Source organism: Wyeomyia smithii, chromosome 3 (genome assembly GCF_029784165.1).
Source record: "Wyeomyia smithii strain HCP4-BCI-WySm-NY-G18 chromosome 3, ASM2978416v1, whole genome shotgun sequence".
Lineage (NCBI taxonomy): Eukaryota > Metazoa > Arthropoda > Insecta > Diptera > Culicidae > Wyeomyia > Wyeomyia smithii.
In genome coordinates this window covers 131,727,434-131,746,332 of record NC_073696.1, presented here as the reverse complement: position 1 = coordinate 131,746,332, position 18,899 = coordinate 131,727,434, and the positions used below count along the sequence as shown (strand labels likewise).

The 18,899-nt window shown below is 36.3% G+C and overlaps 1 protein-coding gene across 4 annotated transcripts in view; it reads left to right on the top strand.

Annotated features, from left to right (window-relative positions):
* Nucleotides 1–18,899, top strand: part of LOC129726997 (zinc finger protein 609) — an 85,536-nt gene that overhangs the window by 17,893 nt on the left and 48,744 nt on the right. The window contains exon 1 of one of the 4 annotated variants that reach the window (XM_055684328.1): nucleotides 3,369–4,286. The exons of the other annotated variants lie outside the window; for them this stretch is intronic. The gene's annotated coding sequence lies outside the window, so the exon portion shown is untranslated. Of the gene's footprint in view, nucleotides 1–3,368; nucleotides 4,287–18,899 lie in introns of those variants that run through there. 4 annotated transcript variants of the gene reach the window in all.

The following is an 18,899-nucleotide window of genomic DNA, read 5'->3' as shown; positions in this document are numbered from 1 at the left end:
GCGGACTCCGGAATTTACGCGGTTTTTTACGCGGATTCCGGAATTTACGCGGTTTTTTTCACGCGGTTTTTTTACGCGGCACGTATCCCCCGCGTTAAAAGCGACTTTAGTGTAATTCAATTCAAAATCGCTGACTACCTCAATAGTATATCGATGATCGAATAATTAGCACGAACCAGGATCAGTTTTTGCATAGCGCGAACCACGATCAATCACCCTATAAGAAAACTAGAAAAGGTGTTTAATCTTTCGTCCAAAGATGCTGTTGATGGAGTCGCATATCGACGCCATAGAAAGCCGAGGCAGTAACTGCAGCAGCATTGCTGATTTTTAAAAGAACATCCATATTTAGTTCCTATTCTTCAATCAATTCGCAATTCAAATCTTCTCCACTTGTTACAATAGCCAAGCATTCTTATTTACGTTTTGTCACAATTTTTGTAGGATTGAGAGAGACTAATAGCGAATTTCTTTATTCCACCAGATCACCTCGTTTTGACCTGGAAGCGCACTAACTGTTGTCAAAACCCTTCTTTATTCGCTCGATTTTGACCCAGTTTTGACCTGCCGTGCTGCCCGAAGCGTAACTGTAAAATTTGTCAGCTTCAACCCACCACCGCACGTGCTAAGTTCGTAAACAATTATCTGGCATCTCTTTCTTACTTGCGTCTTAAATGGCGATGACGTTTCATTATTCCTCGGCAGTTTTGCCCGCACACAGTGGAATAAAGAAATTCGCTATAAAATGTTTATGAAATTACGCTGTCATTCATGAACGAACTTGCACGGTAAAGCAAAATATACGAACATTATGCTTTTTTAACGAAAAAAAGTCATTTATTTTATCTTAAGTAAATCTTAACAGAAAAAGGGATCGTAGAACTATGAATGAATTATGCAAATATCATAAATAGTTCTTAGTTGAACTCTACATGGTGAGGAATAATTATCCGTGTTTTTTGTTTCAGTGTATAACTAAGATTTGAAAGATGTTGAAATAAGCTTACACTGAAAAAAATCGACACCACATTATAAAGTTTTTTGCACTTGAATTCGCCCTACTGGTCAAAACATATAGAATTCATATGCGAAACACTTTAGAATTATTTATCGTGCAACACCTCATTTCCAAAAGGAAAACTTTCAATTCTCGTGTTATGATATATAGGGTAACGGGGGTATTTTGGCCAACTTTGGGAAGTTTTCGCACAGTTCATTAAAAACAAACACAATTTTTCAACATAAATACCTACTCTATTATACCATTGTTAAAAGCTAAGTGTCTATTTTAATATACACCGTTCAACAATGCAATATATTGAAAAATATCCTAGAAATATCAAAATTTCTACGAAGTACTAAAAACATATTTTGGTCCACCAAATTTTTACTTTGGCCCACCTGTATATCCACAGACGTGTATGGATATAGTTCGGACTAATTATATTTAAGATCATCATCAGTATTTTTAGAGCAAAAATTGTGGGTTTGAGGAGAACATCCTTCTGCTGTGATTTTTTGTAAATTTTAGGCATCTAAAAATGAAATGATTTGGCTTATAGCGGTTTAACAGACATTCTCATCCAATTTCATATCGTTAAATGTGATAAATTAAGAAGTAATTACCTGTAAATTGTCACAAGCTGCTTCTTTGTTCACGTGAAACGGCCGAACGGTAAACAAAGAGATGTCAAAACTTGGCATGGCCAAAATATGTTCGCTGCAGAAAGAGGCAAACATATTTCGGCCATGCGTATAACCACTTTTTCAACTTTTTCCTACATGTTAGAGTATACAAACTGTTTCTATGACATTTTATTGATGTTACTAAAACAACGAATTGTTTCAAAAGCATACATATTTGTTGCAATAGCTTCCGGACGTTGACTTGTATATTACCACTTCCTCTTGTCTTTGGGTTGACTCAGCCATGACTTCGAATATGTATAAACTAATTCCAAAATAACACTACCTAGAGCCAGTTTTTCGCCGAAAATTATAGTGTAGTATGATTCTTAGGTGTGTTATTCAATGTTGCATGCATAATTTTCTAATATTAATTGAGTTTATCAGATAAAATGCGTAAAAATACCCCCGTTACCCTACACATAAAGTGTTTGGATTTTGAATCTCAAATGAATGTTTACCGAGCTTTAAATGATTTTTATTCGATTTTGAAATGAAAACAGTATTACATGGAAATGATTGCATATAATGTAACCTTTGTTTCATTTATAAAATTTAAATTTTAAATTCATCACCAAATATGAACTTTCCTTCTCTGTTGAAGAAACCTGTAAAGCAAACAAAGAATTAAATTAATTTAATAATTTAATTTAATCAATAATTTATTGATGTTTTAGCAAACAAATACTTGTCTCTAGCGTAAGGATGCTTTCATCAGAATCTCTGTGATCTTGTGCTGGAAAAACGAAGTGAAAAATCATTGAATTCAATACAAAAAATTCTTCAAATAACAATGCAGAGTCATTTTCATATCCAATTGATGAAACACTTGGATGGAGCGTGCACAGTTTTTTCTGTTGAGAGAATTTATCGAAGGACGCCATCGCACAATTTCATTCACCGATGAGAAAATTTTCACTGTGGAGCAATTTCATAACCACCAAAATGACCGTCAGTTTTTGATGTAAACATCAAACCATGCTAAGTATCTACATTTTGTATAAATAATTTGTTGTTTAATATTGAAAGAATAAAGTTATGACTAAAACATTGAACACGGATAATTTTTCCTCACCCTGTGTGGTTAGGTAAGTGACTTTTTTATTCATTTGTTTTTGAGTTGGAATGTGATGTGATGTCACACTCAAGCTAACCCCCCATATGTCACTAAATGTTACAATAATCGAAATCCCCTTCCCCCTAAACGCGTGACATCATTAATGGATGGTCCCAAAGATGAAAAAACAATCTTGAGATAAACAGCAAGTAATAAGCCAGTTTTAGAAATACGAAGTCGAAAAAGCAGAACAGTTGTTGATAAAAAAAAACTTGCTAATAAAGGAAAAAATCGAATTTCAATTGAATTTTCTCAAGCCTTACACTAGTAACATTTGAAAAAAAAAACACTGCACAATATACATTTTTTGCAGAGTGGCGAAATATTAAAATACCCAGTCCGTCCGCACTGTACAATACCTGTCTGTATTATTCGCTTCTCCCTAGCCCACTGTGTATTGAATTAAACTCGAGAATAGTTTTAGCTGTATGGGTGCCAGTGCCACAGCCGTAGTAGCAAGAAGGTACTGCTAGCTGAGCTGTGAATTGTGTGTGGACTATAGAGAGTTCAGCTCACAGCACAATCAGAGGAACAGCTTTTAAGGGTAGCCATTTTTGTTACAACACAGTTTAACGCGTCACTTTGAGTGCTGGGTTTGGAATAATAATTGATGTTTTTTTCATAACATAATTTATCAGCGATTTTCTATGATTGCAGAGTGAAATTTGTGGACTGTGTTTAGTCAAAGTGCAGCCAACGTTAAGCTAAATAAAACTCAGCTACTCGTGGGTGGTAAGAATGCGTTTAAAAGCGTGAAAATTGCTCAATGTTTTCATTGGATTGAAGAAAGTCGGAAGAAAAGTTAGATTGCATTTAGTGGCCGAATGATCCCCCAGATACAAATCCAGCAACACAACTTCAATAGTCGCAGAGATCGAATGAGAACACGGAGAGTGGAAACGAGCGATTTGTGTGAGTGACAGAAAGAATTTTGATCAATGCGAATTGCATACGTATTTGTGTAGAGTTATTATTGTGTCTGTGAATACAAATGGTATATTCAAGTGCTTCGGAACTTCGGAAGTGTTTTCTGTCTGTGGAAAAGGATGTGTTTGTGACAAAGATGTTGGTATAATATTTTCCATTGATCTGCTGAATGAATAGTGAAATTATCGGTCGTAGCTGGATTTCAGAAAAAAAAATAAATAAAAATAAAGATGGCTCAATAAAGGGTGGTGACAGTTTGTATACCTGAATTCAGAGAGGTTAAAAAGGAAGTAATATAGGCTTGCCGATACCAAAAAATAGTGCAAATGTGATTGAATTGCATTAAATGCAATACTACCAAAGTGATAAAAGGATCGAATCTATTCTTTACGGCATTTAAACTAACGAATTCATCACAAGAACCTCTACTTGAAAAATGTGACCCTCTAGAATATTTGCATACAAGAAATTTACTGTTTTCTAAACGTTTTGCTACTGTTTTTCACGTGCATAACGAGAAAAGGATTCTCATCTCAGGGTTTTTTTTAAGAATTTGGTAAGTTTTCGAATCATTGCCGGCAGAATTACACCTAATTTTATTTCATTTCCCTGCGCGTCATTATGTCTGTAGTAGGCAGTATTTTACGGTCAACGTATTTGTGACACAATGATTAACTACAAGAATGCCTGCCAGTTCTTCACGCGCCTATGGCAAAATCGAAATAAAAGTACTGGGCAAGTGGGACATGTTGCTTTTTGATCATGCATATAAATGCATATGACTGAAATAAAAAATACAAATGTAAAAACTTAGGTTTATGTTGAATATTTTATTGACTTCAGATATTGCTGTTTTTAGCCTGAAGTTTTTAGAACTAAATGTACATTTTCGTTTTGTTGCCTCGTTGAGATTTTCTGAATAGCACACTCAATTTAAGTTTGCATGCCTAATATTTGAACATAACATCGAATTTTGATAAACGTGTTTATTAAAAATACTACAAGTTCTCAACACCTTGTTGAATATTACTCAAATTCAATAATCTAAAACAATTGTAGGTATGCCGTGAATCTCGTGCTTCATCATATTTTGTTTGTTCAATTCTCATAACTTGTGTTATGAATTTATTAAAAACTTGCTTATTACCATACCATATTTATAGATAACACTAATCAACAGAAGCAAAAAAAAAATGTTGCCCTTGAGCTAAAAATAGTTGCCCTAAAAAATTTACAGCTTTTTAACCATTCTTGTGATTTTTGCTGCCCCTATTGTATGTAGAAGCGCGACAGAGTAATTGCTCGCCGGTTTCGCGGCTTCTACGTTGGTTTATAGGAAAACTCATTTAAGTCTCTGAATGAAAAGTGTTATTCTCACTAGGGACACAGGCATGGTTGAAAAGCAATAATCTTTCTTTTTCCAGTTTGAGCAATTTCCTAACGTTAATTTAGCTTTAATCCTAATACAGGTCGGACTCGATTATCCTAAATTTCAGACTCGATTATCCGGAATTTTAGTTCCGTTTTCAATTTTTATTCCGAAATTTTGCCTTTACCATCCCTTCTGGCATATTTGTTACTGAGCAATTCTCGCTGAAACCGTCCCACTGGTGACATGAGGTCTTTCAAAAAGGATATTTTTATGTCTAATTGAAAGTAGCGAAAAAATGAGAAAACCACTTTGGTTAGTTCATATTGATGGACCCCTCGGGCACAAATCGGTTAAACGGTTTTTACAAAACTTGATTTTTGAGCAATTCTTTACCTTTTTATTGATTTCTTTCTCTTATATTTGTCATTGAATCCCCTGCAACCAACACATCGTTTTCAAGAAGAATGATAGAGCTTTCATTTGAAGTAGAAAAAAATTGGCCGCCATCTTGGATCTCGCCGCCATCTTGGATTTTATCAGAAAAACGTGTTTTTGAGCAAGTCTGCAACCACCGATTTTGAATTTGACATCACCATCGGAAAGCTGAGAAAAAATGCTTTAAGATACATTCAAAATATTAGGTGAGCATTCAGTTTACCTTGTCATTCTGGTCACTTTTCAAAATCGATCTTCAAACAGTACAACGCATGACGCGCGTCCAATATCAAATCAACGCAATATACTGAGCCTGTGGTGTGCGTAGTGCGTTGCAGGGGGTTAAATGACAAATTCAAGAGAAATAAATCAATAAAAAGGTCAAGAATTGCTCCAAAATCAGTTTATTTTAAAACCGTTTAACCGATTTGTGCCCGAGGGGTCCATCGATATGAACTAACCAAAGTGGTTTTCTCATTTTTTCGCTACTTTCAATCATTAAGACATAACAATATCCTTTTTGAAAGACCTCATGTCACCAGTGGGACGGTTTCAGCGAGAATTGCTCACTATTTAAGTTACTTCCGGCATGTTTGGGACATGTTCGAATTAAGTGAATATAATCAATGTCCAATTTTTTTTTTTTGCTTCTCAAGATTTTACCGCTTTTCTCTTCAGAAATAATTTCTGGTTAGGCCACTGCATCATACAAGTGAAATAAAGAAAAGAAATATTTATTTTATGCTCGTTAATCGCAAAATTTCAGTATTTTTTGTGTGATTCGATTATCCGGAAAACTCGATTATCCGGAATGAAAATTTTTTTGATGTTCCGGATAATCGAGTGCGACCTGTTATAGGGTTTCAGAATGTTTCACTTGAACACCGTTCAATTTTCTTGGTACCGATGATTTCTCCGTTTGCTTAACGTGTACAAGGTTTACTTAATATCTAAAGATGCGAATTAAATATGTAAAAAGTGTTCGATGTTTGTCTTTTAACGCGTTTGATTTTACCTCTATAAGTTTCTACATACAAATGTCGCTTGCGACGTATTGCATAGTTTTCACTCAATTTGTATTAATTTTGTAACCACAAAGTATCAGACAACGCCGAATTTAAATAAACTTTAAGTCCTGGAACAATTATGTCCGGAAAAGCGAATAACGGATTTTCGCTCCTAGTCCCAAAAAAACATTGTACATCATAACAAACTAAATCATGTGACTCTGTGAGAAACGTGTAATTATTTTGAACAAATCAATTATACAGTGGCCAAGCAAAACATGTGTTTTAAAGTTCTGTTAGGCATTTCGTCGAGTTTTCACATGAAAGATTGTTGAATCTGCGAATCCTTTTTTAGAGTGAACAGTGCAGAATAGATCATTTTACGAAATGACAAGAGACGAGGTATTTGCTGATGTTAATGTTGCTTTTACGTGCGTTATGTCAGTGTTGTTTCCTAGCATTTTGTCAAAATTTCATTTTTGAATTGAGTTCTGAATCGTAAAATGGTCTATATCCCCGAACGAACTGTCATAAAGCTATTAAGGAAAGTAACGGCTCAATCAATCCTGTTCAAACAAAATCAAGAGTTGAGTTTGGCCGATAATATTGGTATAATAGTAATTCCAGATAAGAAAACTCAATTCGCGATGCATGCGTTTTTGAGAATATGAAGTAATTGTTGTAGCACATGGTGTCTATTATGTACCTTGATGTAAATGCTTGAGAATCCGTTGTGAAATGGCACTCCTGTCAGCTACAAACATCACTAACACACATGTATTATTTGATGTTCTAAACGATATATAATACACTAAGGTCGCTTTTTACGCGTTTCTTTACGCGGCTTTTTTTACGCGGATTCCGGAATTTACGCAGTTTTTTTTACGCGGATTCCGGAATTTACGCGTTTTTTTACGCGGATTTCGGAATTTACGCGGATTTCGGTTTTTCTTCACCCGGAATGCAGAATGTTTTTTTTTACGTGGATTCCGGAATTTACGCGGTATTTTTTTTGCGCGGACTTCGGTTTTCCTCCACTCGGAATGCAGAATCAACGCTGTTTTTTTACGCGGATTCCGGAATTTACGCGATTTTTTTACGCGGTTTTTTTTACGCGGATTCCGGAATTTACGCGGTTTTTTTACGCGGCATGTATCCCCCGCGTAAAAAGCGACTTTAGTGTATTGGGTTGAGAAAAATAAATGTCGTATTTTGTCAATAAATGGCAACAAATAAACATATCTTGTGTTAGGGGCCATCCACATACCACGTGGACGGCTTTGGGGGGTTGGCTAATGTCCACGGTCTATACAATTTTTTCAGAATTTATATGGGCCGTTGTCCACGGAGGGGGAGGGGGAGGGGCAAAATCGTTAAAAATCTGTCCACGTGGTATGTGGATGGCCCCTTATACTTATCGCGGGTCATACTATAAGGCTATTTGAAGACGACAATCTGTGCTACGAGTAACGTTTTGCTGTGAAAATAATAAAAACTTCGCATCTTTTGAAAATTTTTGATGCTTCTTTTGCAGTTTGACCCACAAGCCGGCAATAACTGGATTTAAGAAACTAATGGACAACGTATGAGATCACCGTTAGTAACAGTTCGTGAAATTTTTAGCGTATGATCTAGCCTGAATTTTTTTTATCACTCCAAGGATATATGGACACCAACAAACGAGCAGTTTCCAAACAATGGTGTTTGAATTTTGATGCGTTAATTTCCCGGCCAGATGAAATGACCTGTAGTATTGTAGCGCAACGTTGAATTGTATGAAGATTATTTTTTGGTGTCCATATATCTTTGGTTTTACTTGCCAGCTAACAGTCCATATGTTAGGGACCATTCATTAATGATGTCACGCGTTTAGGGAGGGGGAGGGGGTTTCAATTATTGTGACATTTTGTGACATATGGGGGAGGGGGGGTTAGCTTGAGTGTGACATCACATTTCAACCAAAAAAAATAAATAAAAAAGTCACATACCTAACCACAGAGATTAACTCAGAACTATTTATAATATTTACATCATTCATTTATAGTTCTACGATCCCCTTTTTTGCTCAAGATTTGCTTTAGAGAAAATAAATGACAATTTTTTTCTCCCTAAAAAAGCATAATGTGCTTTAATTCCGTTTCACCGTGCATGTTCATTTATGAATGACAGCGCAATTTTATTAATTTTTAGTGTCTCTCAATCCAATCAATACAAAAATTGTGACAAAACGTAAATAAAAATGCTTGGTTATTGTAACATGTGGAGAATATTTGGATTGCGAATTGATTGAAGAAGAGGAACTAAATATTGATGGTTTTTCAAAAATCAGCAATGATGCTGCAGTTAATGTCTTGGCTTTCTATGTCGTCGATATGCGACTCCATCAACAGCATCCTTGAACTAAGAACTAAACGCCTTTTCTAGTTATCTTCTATAATCTTCTTTTTCTTCTAGTTTCAGTTTTTCTTTCAGTAAAATCGTTCTTATTAAGAAAAAATACATTCCTAACAAATTTCTCGATTTCAATCAATTATCACCAAAGAAGGGGGAGGGGGATACAAAAACGTGACGTAATTAAGGGGGGGGGGGATCAAGGAAGTTGTGACAACTTGTGACAAGGGGGAGGGGGGAGTTAATTTTTCTCCAAATTTTGCGTGACATCATTAATGGATCGTCCCTTATGTGTTCATTTTATTCACGTCGAATGACTGACGGATCCATCATGGATGCACCTATCAACAACGGAATATACCTAAGAAGTGTTCTCACTACTTTTGAAAGTATTGCGAGTTATCTGTTTTTAACCGATATTGGATCAACAAGTTTCATTTTGAAGGTACAGGTCGGACTCGATTATCCGGAGACTCGATTATCCGGAATTTTGTTTTTTTTTTGTGTTCGTTTTTAATTTTTATTCCGAAATTTTGCCATTATCTTCCCTTCTGCCATTTTTTTTACTATTTGTGTCATTTCCGACATGTTTGGGACATGTTCGAATTAAGTGAACATAATTATACACAGTGCAACAAAAATTGACTTTTTTTTCTGCCTTGGTTTCTATATGTAATTTTTTTGCGTATTTTGATCCAAAACCAAATTTCCTTGAGTTTGAACATATTTCAACTTAAGGGGCAACAATGGCGCCATTTTGAATTTTTGAGAAACCGGAAATTTTCTATGTTTTTTCGCCGCCATTTTGTTTTAAGACCAAATATCAAAATTCTAAGAGTATGTCAACATATTAGCATCTTCTCACCCATTTTTTTTTAAATAGATCTTAAACCGGACAAAAACTGAGCTCAAAACGGTGATTCTACGAAAACGGTTTTGGCATGGATTCCTGAGACTTTTTTACTCAATATAAGCCATAATTTGACTACCACTTTTAGATATTATCAGATTATCATTGATGCTCAGACATACTCGATATTATTTTGCTTTGTAAAATATACTAAAACCATGCCAAAATCGTTTTCGTAGAATCACCGTTTTGAGCTCAGTTTTTGTCCGATTTAAGATCTGTTTTTTTTAAGATGGGTAAGAAGATGCTTATATGTGGACAAACTCTCAGAATTTTGATATTTGGTTTTAAAACAAAATGGCGTCGAAAAAACATCGAAAATTTCCGGTTACTCAAAAATTCAAAATGGTGCCATTGTTGCCCCTTAAGTTGAAATATGTTCAAACTCGGGGAAATCTGGTTTTGCATCAAATTTCATCAAAAAATCATACATAGGAGCCAAGGCAAAAAAATGGTTGCACTGTGTCATATAATATCCTGTTTCTTGAAACTTTTTTGAAATAAATTTCTACGGGAACTGATCCACATCTAACTCGCAATTTTCCAGTAGAAGTTTCGTTCAACTTGAAGTTGAAGCGTATGGCGTTTGATTAGCACACACACGACCAAAAAAATTCACAGATATTTGACCTAAGCGTTAATTCTTTTCCGCTCGTGGTAATTTCAAGGCACCAAGAATTGTAATAATCTCTTGAAAGAAAACGGCTTACTTTGAATATGTTGCATTTAAAATACATTTCCAACTCGTCATATCAAATAACAACTTGATTAAATGTATCGATTCCTTAATAAACTTATCGAATTAAAAAAAAAATTTTTCTCTACGTAAATCTATATTTTATTAAAAGTAATGTACCATAAAATGCACTATTTTTTTATTCCTCTTCATTTGTTCTATAAATTTGTATATGTACATCAGAGTACTACTGGGCACACAGAGACAAACAATTACAACATTTATTTGCCATAAATATATGTTACGTCGAAATATTGACCAGCATTTGGAGATAGACAGGGATGAGATGCTGTCAATCGTGATGGCTTCATGCACTCTAGATGTTCGAATAGCAATATTCCTCTTTGCATGATGAAGTGTAATAGTGAAATTGGCTTCCTATATTCCTCAAATGTCCACGATTGTCGACAGAAGGGGGCGGGGGGGTGGTGTGATGATAATATGATGAAATAATTATCGGTTTCCGTTAGACTCTACTAGAAAAGTCATCCTCAGTGCTTCTGTGGACTGTGGACTGTGGACACAGAAGCACTGAGGATGACTGTATGTCACAGTCGAAATATATATTTGCGCGGACTGAATTTCAACATTTATTTCTCAAATTTTCTAGTAGAGTCTAACGGAAACCGATAATTATTCCTTTTGATTTTTTAAATCACTCTGCTAAGACGCTCGGTATAGATTCTCCAAAAAAATATTTTATATTAGAATATTTTTTTTTTGCTTCGAAAAGGTTAAACAAATTATAATAGTTTTTAGAGATTTTGTTTTGTTTTTACTTAACGTGTTTTTAGTCAGTTGAAGTTATATTCAGGATTATTTTCTTCTCGATTTCTTCTAGATATCAGGGATGTTTTTTCCAGTGTAAACTTTTGTATGCTTTCTTTCCAGTTTTTAAAGACGTTTTAGAATTTTTAACGTTAATTTCTGGATATATTTTTTTAGTTGTTTTCGGTCTTTTCCTGACATAAGATAAATTTGAGCTCAATTTGTTTTTTTTTCTGATTTTTAGGATTTGCCTGTTTTCCTGAAATTAAAATTATATATTTTTTATTTTCTGGTAAAAATGTTTTCAATCAGTATGCTGCGTTTTTTTTAACTCTTTGACTTTGTAGTGAAGATTTTATCTTTCTAGCTTCTACGAAAGCTTTCTGCCATATTAATCCGGTTTGTTTTAATTATTTATTGTTTTTTTTTATGAGCAGTTTACAACAATTTCGGAAATCAAAATCTTTTTAGAGTGGATTTTTAAATCTATTGTGTTGTTTTTTTTTCTGGCGTTTGAAAGCGTCATTCAAAGCATAGGCCTCTGTTGCAGAAAATGAAGCAAGCAAAATGTTATATTGAGGAACGCGTGTGAACCTCGGCTGGTGACAGCTGAGTGACCGATGAGCTATTCGTCCAAAATCCAGCCGACTCGCCATCTGCAATAGGGGTTGTTGCTAGGGAGAAATGCACCAGTTACCGAAAGCAGAGTAGGTACAGTCAGGTTTTTTTACGCGGTTTTTTTATAGGCGGTGTTTTTTACGAGGTTTTTTTACGCGGATTTTTGAATTAACGCGGTTTTTTTACGCGGATTTTTGAATTAACGCGGTTTTTTTTACACGATACCGCGCTAATTCAAAAAAATTTTCCCGAATTTCCGAATTTACGTGGGTTTGGAACCAGAAACGTTTAAGTGTTTATCTAGTAAAAGATTTTGTCCAAAAAATACTCTCCGCCCACCGAAAGATCCGGAATGACCGTCAAAGAGGACAATTGTTTTAAAAAAAAACGTGATTTTTGAATTAACGCGTTTTTTTTACGCGGATTTTTGAATTAGCGCGGTTTTTTTTATCGCGGATTTTCGAATTAACGCGGTTTTTTTTACGAGGTACGTATCCCCCGCGTAAAAAAAAAACCTGACTGTATATTCTTGTTAAAGCTAAAGAGAGATAAAACAAATGTTATATACAGGCCATTGTTCGATTTTGGCAACACGACCAAATTTAAATTTTTTATGATACCTACCGGACTAAAGAGAAAATTCAATAGCCAATTATATAACCAATCCGAACAGTGTTCTCAGATGCCTACCGGACTGAAAAAATTCAATTCAACGCTTGGATGGTTGCTGGTGGCAACACGCCCAAAGTTTTTATGGTGCCAAAATTGAATCGTGCCAAAAACGAAACGTGTCAAAATCGAACGAGGTCTGTATTGATCAAAATGAAAAAAAAAACCCTCATTTATTCGTTCAAACTCGTATCTGATGCTAAAACATTATAGAAAATGCATAACACACGTTTTTTTAGGTGTGTGTAATCTAAACATATAAAAATGCAGCTCTGTCTGTCTGTCTGATTCATATAGGCTGGAAACCACTTAACCGATTGGCGTGAAATTTTGTATGTAGGGGTTTTAGGGGCCGAGAAAGGTGACTAAGATAGTTTGAGACCCCTCCCTCATCTGGAAGGGAGGGGTCCCATTCAAATGAAACACAAATTCATGCACATCTCGAAAACTAACCGAACAAATGGAACCAAATTTGGCATATGGATGTTTTAAGAAGTGACAAATATGTCCATATTGGTTCGACACCTTTCCCTTTTCTGGAAGGGAGGAGTTCCATACGAATGAAACACAAATTTCTGCATATCTCAAGAACTAACCAAGTAAATGGAACCAAATTTGGCGGGTGGATATTTCTAGGGTTAACAAATATATCTATAATGGTTTAACACCCCTCCCTCTTTTATAAGGGAGCGGTCCCATACAAATGAAACACAAATTTCGCACAGCTCGAGAGCCAATCAACCAAATAGAATCAAATTTTGCATGTAAATGTTTTCAGAGGTAACAAATTTGTCCAGAATGGTTCGACGCCCCTTCCTCTTATGTGAGGGAGGGGTTCCAAACAAATTGAACACAAATTTATGCACATCTCGAGAACTAACCAACTAAATGGAACCAAAATTAGCAGGTGAATGTTTTTAGGGGTAACAAATATATCCATAATGGTCTGATATCCCTTCCTTTTCTATAAGGGGGGGGGGTCCCATACAAATGAAACACAAATTTCGCACTCGAGAACCAATCAAGCAAATACAACAAAATTTGGCAGGTGAATGTTTTTAGGTGTAACAAACATGTCCATAATGGTTCGACATCCTTCTCAAAATGGCGACTTCCGGTTTCTGAAAAACAGCGGCAAATGACCAATTTCCGGAATTGTTATGATGCACTGAAGCCACAAATCGACCTCAGACAACATATTGAATTGTAAGATGGCAACTTTCGGTGTTTGGAAAACAGCCGAAAATGCCCAAATACTACCCAATATGAGTGTTTCTTTAACCAGAATGACGCTCAGAGGCAAAAAAAATGTCTCCTAATGCCATTTTGAAATCCAAGATGGCGACTTCCGGTTTCTGAAAAACAGCGGCAAATGACCAAATACCACCCAATATGGGTATTTTCGGAATTTTTATGATGCACTGAAGCCACAAATCGACCTCAGACAACATATTGAATTGTAAGATGGCAACTTCCGGTGTCTGGAAAACAGCCGAAAATGACCAAATACCACCCAATATGAGTGTTTATTTAACCAGAATGACGCTCAGAGATCAGAAATTGTCTTCTGATGCCATTTTGAAATCCAAGATGGCGACTTCCGGTTTCTGAAAAACAGCGGCAAATGACCAAATACTACCCAATATGGGTATTTCCGGAATTGTTATGATGCACTGGAGCCACAAATCTACCTCAGACAACATTATGAATTGTAAGATGGCGACTTCCGGTGTCCGAAAAACAGCCGAAAATGACCAAACACCACCCAACATGAGTGTTTCTTTAACCAGAATGATGCTCAGAGGCAAAAATGTCTCCTAATGCCATTTTTAAATCCAAGATGGCGACTTCCGGTTTCTGAAAAACAGCGGCAAATGACCAAATACCAACCAATATGAGTGTTTCTTTAACTAGAATGACGCTCAGAGGCCAGAAGTTGTCTCCAATTGCCATTTTTAAATTCAAGATGGCGGCTTCGGGTTTTAAAAAACAGCGGCAAAAGACCAAATACCACCCAATATGAGTATTTCCGAAATTGTTATGATGCACTGAAACCCCAAATCGACCTCAGACAACATTTTAAATTGTAAGATGGCGACTTCCGGTGTCTGGAAACCACCCAATATGAGTGTTTCTTTAACCAGAATGATGCTCAGAGGGCAGAAATTGTCTCCAAATGCAATTTTAAAATTCAATATGGCGACTTCCGGTTTCTGAAAAACAGCGGCAAATGACCATATACCACCCAATATGGGTATTTCCGGAATTGTGATGCACTGAAACCACAAATCGACCTCAGACAATATTTTGAATGATGGTGACTTCCGGTGAATGGAAAACAGCCGAAAATCACCAAATACCACCCAATATGAGTAGAATGACGCTCAGAGGTCAGAAATTGTCTCTAATTGCCATTTTGAAATCCAAGATGGCGACTTCCGGTTTCTCAAAAACAGCCAAAAATGGCCGATTTCCATCCAATATGAGATTCTTCGGAACCAGAATGATACACAGGAGCTAGAATCGACCACATACACCATTTTGAATTCTAAGATGGTGACTTCCAGTTTCTGGAAAACAGCCGAAAAAAATCATATAAACCTATTATGGGTGTTTCTCAAACCAGAATGACGCTCAGGGGCCAGGATGGCGACTTTTGGTTTCTGAAAAATAGCCTAAAGTGACCAAATACCACCCAATATGAGTGTTTCTTCAACCAGAATGATGCAGAGAGCAAAAAATTGACCTCAGACACCATTTTGAATTGCAAGATGGCAACTTCTGGGAAACAGCCGAATACTACTACATATGGATATTTCCGTAATCGAAATGATGTATAGAAGCCAAGCATTGACCATGGACATCATTTTGAATTTGAAGATGACCCCTTTCAGTTTCTGGAAAACAACGAAAATAACTGAATACCACCCAATATAAGTATTTCCTTAATAGAGGTGATGTACTAAAGGCAAAAGTCGAGGATGTTGTCATTCCGATCAAACCAATCATTTCAAACGATATAAACAAATCGCAAGAAATCAATGGATTTGAAATGTTGAAAGATTTTAAATTAAACACAAAAATAGGCGGGACGAAGTTTGTCGGGTCAGCTAGTAATTTATAAAAGTTGTCAATCGAGGCAAAATGCACCTTTGCTGGGGTAAAATGCACCGCAATAAAGGGGCAAGAAACACCATGCAAATGAGGTAAAATGCACCCCGTTCACGGGACAAAATGCACCACAATATTGGGGTAGTACGGCTCATTTTGTCATCTAATAAATAATAGCAAAATGGTTTTCTTTGGAATTCCATACACTCAAGCGGCAAGCTGTTTAATGGTCCATGACCGCCGATGGGACTATCGGACCATGCTGGAAACGAGATAAAATGTAAGCAAAAAAATTGTTTACAAAGAGTCCTTTTGTCCCGAGTTTATGCCCCGAACGTAAAAAAAGAATGTTTCTGGTTACATAACGGTAGTTCTCATTGAAACTTATCGATATTTCATTAGAAATATGTTGCTCGACATATATTCGATGCAATAACACTTTTCTATGGTGGAAAAGAACAATTGAAGACTGAAAACACTTAATTCAGCTGAGAAAAAAATTAGACCGAATACAACGGAAACTTTTTTTTGTATTTATTTACATTTTCTGACATTGTAGTGCTGCCAAACTCCCCAGCTGGTCTCGAGGTACGATGCTGGCCTAACAAGCCAATCGTCGTAGGTTCGAGTCTTGACTCGGGAGATACTGTTAGTGTCAGTAGGATCGTAGCGCTAGCCCCGCAATTGTCCTGTACACTTAACGGTTGGCTGCAAAGTCTGTGTATAGCAAACAGAAGGTCAAGTTCCGAATCGGAATGTAGCACCAGGGCCTAGTGCTGCCAATCTGACAGGCTGACTATAGAAAATATAAATTCAAATAATGGAATTATTATTTTGCTTTACTATGTTTCTCCATGGTAAATCGAAGGGGGTGCATATTGCCTCAACGGTGCTTATTACTCCAGGTACCCCTACAAAAATTGGTCAGAAGAGACACTCGCTAAATAAAACCACAGAAATAAACGTTTTTCGACTTTTCGTTGCAAAAAAATGTCCACGTTGCCAAAGAGGGGGAAGGGGGGGGATTTGGTGAATGTCTACGCTTGTCCACGAGGAAGGACGGGGAGAGGGGGGTCTAAAATGATGATTTTTGTGTTTTGCGTTTGCGGTGCCGGTGGCGAACCAACCTGTGGCTGGTTTATTGGTGAAGCAACAAAAAAAGATTCCTGTGTCCACGTGGATTGTCGGCCCCTTGGATATCTTTCAAAATAAGTTTTTCAGACAGTTAGTTTAATGGGACACCGCCGTTCATTTCTGTTAATGAATCACACCAGTGAACGCAAATGTTTCTGAGTGGCCAATAATTAAAGGATAGTAGGAACTATCGATATTTCCAATCGCATCCGAATCTTACTGAGTCTTAAAGTGGTTCATCGTCATATGGAAATGTTAAAACCTAAGAGCAAAGAGCCAGAACCGAATTTTATTGATTCCATCTAAGTCCTCAAAAGTCCTGAACTTATCGAAAGTCAATTACAGTAACTCCGCATTTGTATGAGAGAACCTACTTTTTGCAACCTTGATCCATCCTGATTAGTTTTGTGCGCATGGTAGTAATACGCAATGCTGTTATATAGGAAAAACATGTTTCTTAATAAAAATAGATTGCGTTCAGTGAAATTAAGTACTAGAAAGTTAGAATAACATGTATAGAAAGCATTTCTTGGTCAATGAATACTCGGAGAAATTTTAATTTCACTACCACTGAAAAAGCGCCATCCCTTTCGATTGGACATTTTTTTAGGTGTCCCATTGCCTAAAACTCTCAAACATTTTAAAATCGGCACTCTGAATCTCTCTCTGCTAACAAAAGCCTTTTAATGTCTAGTATTTTTCACGTTTTTTTTTTACTTTTGAAATGTTCATGCGTCAATTGACGCTTCCATGAGTTAGAAAAAAAGTTTTGAAGGGATGACTTTTAGTAAATTATCCGAGTTTTCATTGAAAATACAGACCCCGTGCACGGTTTAATTAAGGAACGGTTCGATTTTGCCATATGTGCTAAAACAAACAGTTTTTTAATCATACAGAGTATCGGCTCTATTATTGTCAGGATTAACTCTATTATCGTCAGGATTTACCTATTATCGTCCGGAGAGTTAATGAAGCCATAAAAAACTAATATTTTGCAGAAAGGTACTCTGCATTCTGAAGAACCATCATGCAAGAAATTAACGATCTTGGACATTATTTACCCCCCGGACGATAATAGGTAAAACCTGACGATAGAGCCGATAACCTATTTTAGTTTTTCCGTCTGGAATCCAAAAACCTCCTGTACACTGAACAGTCGGCTGCGAAGTCTGTATAAATAAACAGAAGGTCAAGTTCCGAATCGGAATGTGGCTTCAAGGCTTTGCTTTGCTGTGTTGAACAAATTGAATTTGAGATTCTACGCTGGAAAAAAATTAGACCTACACTCCCAAAAAGTTTCACTAGATTGGCGACGTGCACGGATAACGTAAAATCTAGATTTCAGTTCCATCCCCTCTATGTAACAAAAAGTAACGTTCGATCCCCCTGCCTAAAATTACGTAACGCTAAACAACCTGCCCCCTCCAAATTTTCAATTTTAAGCAAGCATCACCGTTACTTAACTGTCTCAACAACACCACCTCTTCCCCCTGCGTAACAATAAGTAACGCAACCTCAATCTCCTTCCCCCATTCATGCGCTACCTAATTTGTGTACACGCAAAAGTTGGACTGTGCGTAACCACATCAATATTGCGTTTTTTAGAGCAATTTCTGTACTGTTTCGGAACCAGTACAACGGAAGTGTGTTGTTTTTTTTTTTTTTTTTTTGTTCACACAACATTTATTTGACACCCAAAGTGTGTTGTTCATAATACATTTGGTGCTCTAGCGAATGTTCAATGTATTGGACGGCTCAAAAATCGAACGAAACACTTTTGAAGTATTAACCGGTGCCATGATGAGTCGTACTGGTATTGGTAATATTTTCCAGAATGCGTCTATCGTTAAAGCAGTGCAAGCAGTAATCAATATTGATGATTTTGGTGCTGACTAGGTTAACTAAAATATGAACTGATCGATTCACTATCATGAATCCGGTCATTCAAAAACATCATCGAATCAATAACAATTGAAAAGACATTGGATTTGTTCCAAACATTTTGCATTTAACGGCGA